Source organism: Salvia hispanica, chromosome 2 (assembly GCF_029641045.1).
Source record: "Salvia hispanica isolate PSC_SH4W2 chromosome 2, Shi_PSC_v1, whole genome shotgun sequence".
NCBI classification, from domain to species: domain Eukaryota; kingdom Viridiplantae; phylum Streptophyta; class Magnoliopsida; order Lamiales; family Lamiaceae; genus Salvia; species Salvia hispanica.
The window spans coordinates 57,080,790-57,085,338 of record NC_142693.1 but is presented as its reverse complement, the minus strand read 5'-3'; the positions used below and the strand labels follow the sequence as shown (position 1 = coordinate 57,085,338).

At 41.1% G+C, this 4,549-nt stretch overlaps 1 pseudogene; it reads right to left on the bottom strand.

Moving 5' to 3' along the window:
- Positions 1-2,516: 2,516 nt before the first annotated feature.
- Positions 2,517-4,204, bottom strand: LOC148932719 (cytochrome P450 94B3 pseudogene; annotated as a pseudogene).
- Positions 4,205-4,549: the final 345 nt, after the last annotated feature.

Genomic DNA, 4,549 nt, shown 5'->3' with positions numbered 1-4,549 from the left:
TCATTGCCAATTTACATGCTTGATTCCTATATCAATATATATATGGACAGAAGAGACAATCTTTAAGTTTCATGTGCTCGATGACACAGTTGCAGAGAGGCGAGGGTGAGAAACTTGTAAGAGCTCTTTTGGTGTTGCTAGCTGCAGTCAGCCTGCTGTGATATTTGTGGATGAAATAGACTCTCTCCTATCACAAGTAAATAGGCAACTCTTTCTATTAACAAATTTAGACTTCCTATAAAGACTCTCAACCATTTTGTTACTTCCCTATTCTTTTTCTTCCCCTGCTTTTTGTGAACCTGAAAATAAAAACTGTCTTAGAGCTGAGTTGATAAGGAGCGCGAGAGTGTCCAATGCTGTATTACTTATGACAGATGAGAAAGGCATAGCATGAGTATGTTTCAGTTTCCCCAAATTCATCTTGTGTTAAGGTTTCTTGTATATGCTGCACAACTACATGTACTGTTCATTGGACTTAGTTTGAATAATCACTTTGTTCATCCTTGTGGGAGCATACTTTTTGTTCATGATACTGTAAGAATAACTCGCGCCCTTATCTTCCTCTGTTGCATATTACTACTTGCAGAATGAGAAAGACTTGAGAAATTTCATTGTTTTTTGCAGCGTAAATCAGAAGGTGAACATAATCAAGTAGGCGACTGAAGACGCAGTCCTCATTGAAATGGAAGGCTTTGACAGTGGCAGTGAGCACAAATTATGTTAATAGGTTATTGCTGAAGACATTATCTGCAAGGTCTTCACATAAATATGTAACATTAAAAAATCAGTCCTGCCAAACTATGATGCACAATTTAATTAGAATCGAAGTGGTTGCAGAAAAAAGAAATACATCTTTACAATAAGTTTAGGAGTCTATATAGAAATTGTGGTTGAAGCTTGAATTTGGCTGATCAAATTCTTTAGATCTATGTGTTTTTATTCTTGAAAAAAAATGTTAAGAGTGATACAGGTGCAACTAATAGACCTCAAGGACTCGATGAGGCTGCAAGCAGGTGCCTCACAAAGAGGTTGTATATTCCGCTCCCCACTTTAGGTCCATAACGAAACCATCTGTTTAATTTGGAGGATAGGTTCACTTTGCATTGGCCTTAACTATTTGTCTATTTCTTAAATCTAATACACAGGAGTAGTGCTACTCAGGATCTGATATGAAGAAAGATATGAGGCCTGAAACCTTCAGGTAACACGAAACCGAAGAAAGAGGGTATTCTTGAATGGATTGTATTAGATTGCATTAAGTTTGGAATGATGCAGTTCTATTTCATAATAAACAAATACATCATGATGCTTTGCATGAGCTCGTTCCATAACGAATTTGATAATTAATCTCTCATTTTTAAACAATAAACTTTTCTTTCAGTGTCTTTTGGTGGATTTGGTCCGGTTAGTTTGACATGACTCTCTACAAGAAGTAAGGCCATCAATCTCACTCAATGAACTCGGAACCTATGAGAAGTGGAACATGCAGTTTGGCAGCTTGTCTCTGTACAACCACTCGCTCAATCAGGAAAGAATAATTTGAGTAACCCTCTTTATTTGATGCATAGTACTCCGTATTATTTTTTTCCTGTCAATGAATAAGTTCATTTCTATGATCTTTAAAATAAGTTACTATATATTGATGCATTGCGGACACCCTTAGATGCGCAACCAGTACATACTAGCTGTGCCTTCCCACTAGCTCTAAAAGGGTATTAAATATTTTGCTAAACTCTATTTAAATAGGCTCCATCTTATAAAAAAGTATACTATATGTTACGTTCTCTAATTCTTATCAAGAAACCACTTGCTTTTGAATTAGAGTTTTAGTAATTCCCATCCTTCCACTAGGCTGATATTTATACTGATTATTTAAGTGGGCATATTTCTGGTTTATGTCGAAAACATACTCTTTCTTATAGAGCAATCGATGCATGTGATTTTGTCGTGCAAAAATTAAGTATTGTCACGTTTGGGCACGTTGGAATTAACAAGAAAACATGGCAACTGCATCCCTGGAGCATCTATGATCTAAGAAAATATCCTATATATTTTACTGGAGTAGTATAGTACTTCCCTCATGCCTATATTATTAATATAATGACCCGTTTTTGTTTTACAAGAGACTTTTTAAGTGTTTAATACTCCTACAAAAGTAAACATGCGTGTTCTATCAGACACAACATATGTTTACGTTATAATATTGTGGACTTCATTATCATCATATATATTAGTATATATATAAACCACTCTGTCATTATATCATCGGCAGCACTAATTTGACTTAATTGATATAGGCTGGAAGATGGATCACACCACCCACCTCCCCTACATTGATTAATACACAAATAATCATGAGAAAATCTATGGAACTATCGGTGTTAGAATAATCTAATTGATAGATTAGACGATCTTCTTAATTAACAAGTTGTGAATTTGAATTCGACCGACACATATTAAATCAACATATTCATTATGCATTCTTTAGAGGGCAAATAAGGTAGGTAAAAATTAAATGATCAGGCAAAACAATCTACTTTTTGTGTTGATTGATTGATTGATATAACAAAACTGAAACTTGGATTTCAGCAAAAATTCCTTGTACATTATGATCATGTGTGTCGCCGCACGTCATTTCATTATCTTCGACTAACTAACACCTTGAATCCTCTGGCCATGTGAGCAGTGAGGAGGGGCACGAAAACCGGCCGGTCTGGAATGACGGGTCTGATCACGAACCGCTCCATGATTGAAGCCACTACATATTTCATTTGGACGAATGCCATTTCCTTGCCGGGGCAAGCTCTTGGACCGGCTTGGAATACCGAAAACTTATACGGTCCGTAATTCTTCAACGCTTTAACCTTACCTCTTTCCACCTCAGAAACCCACCGCTCCGGTTTAAACTCGAACCGGTCCTCGCCCCAGAGGCTCTTCATCCTCCCCATGCCATATGGGAAATAGGTGACCCGGTCGCCAGCCCGGACCTTGGTGCCATCTGGCAGTTCGTCATTGGCCGTGGCGTGCTTCGAGTCCCATGCAACTGGTGGGAATAGCCTCATTGACTCACAGATGCAAGCTTTCAGCCACCTCAGCTCCTTCAGCCTCTCGAATCTTGACGCGTCGTCATCGCCACACTGGATCGCCGTCAGCTCGCGCGCCATCTCGTTCCCCACGTGGGGGTGGCACGAGAGCAGGTAAAAAAGCCACGTCATGGCTGCCGACGTCGTGTCGCGGCCGGCCATGATGAGGCTTATCATAGTATCCCTCACAAACTCATCATCCATCCCATCCTTAACCATTTTGGAAGCAAGATCCATTTCATCCCATCTTTCTTCACCTTTCTCACCACAGCTCATTATTTTCCTCTTCTTCTCGCTAACTATCCCATCTACAAATAAATGGATCTTCCCAATGGCTTCTCTCAACCTCTTCTCCGACCCATAATCCATAAACCTCTTAATCTTCCACACCGCCGCCAGCGGCGCCGCACCTCTCCTCGCGCAGATGTCCGACGCTGTGTCGAATGCTTCCAAAATCGGCTGCCGCACATCCAAACAGTCGTACTCCAAGCAACATGGGTTGTATCCTAACGAAACTCTGCAGACGAGATCGAAGGCGAACCTCCTCAGCAGCTCCTGCAAGTCCACCGGCCTACCCTCTACCGCCGCGGATTCCATCGTCGGCAGAAGCTTCTTCTCCACCTCGTCCTTCAGCACTTTCTCCACGTAGGCCCTCAACGACGTCGCGTTGAACTGATGTATGACCAGCTTGCGCTGGTGGTGCCACATGTCGCCGTCGACGTTGAATATCCCATTGCCAAGAAAGTCTCCAAGTATGTCTGTGAAGGGCTTCCCTTTTGGGAAGTTGGTGAAGTTGGTTTTTAGGATGTACTCTACGTTTCGTGGGTTGGCCGTTACGATGGTCCGCCGCGCACCCAATCGGGAGATGAGGATTGTCTGGGACGACGACGCAGATAGCATTTCGGTGTACCAGTCGAGGAGGCGACGGCGGTTCTTGTAGAAAGAGATCAAACATCCGATCATGGGATAGGAGATCGGGCCCGAGTTTTGGAGATGCCGGGCCGGGCTGAATCTCCATTGAATGAGTGTGGATATTGAAAGTAGGAGTAGGGGGAGGAAGGAGAGTAATAACGAGACGCACATGATCAATGTGCCCATCGTTTTCTTTCACTTTGATTTGATTAGTTTTGGTTTGCGTATGCATATAAATTGGAGGGGTTGGGGGGAGTGGTTGTTGAGTTATATCCAGGTGAAATGAAAAGAGATGCTCTTACGACAACTATCATATTTAGAAATATAGTAATCATATTTAGAAATATAGTAATTTATTTCGAATAAATATTATCTAAAAGTTTCTCCATTCGTCCGTGATTAGGAGTTCCGGTGTGGCGTTTTGGTTTGTTCGCGATATGAGTTTTAGACCATTTGGTTCACTTTTATAATAAATGAAAAGTGCAGAGGGGCTTAAAACTTGAAAGTTGATCGGGGTCTGAGGATATTTTTGGAACCAAACTTAAATAACCTTT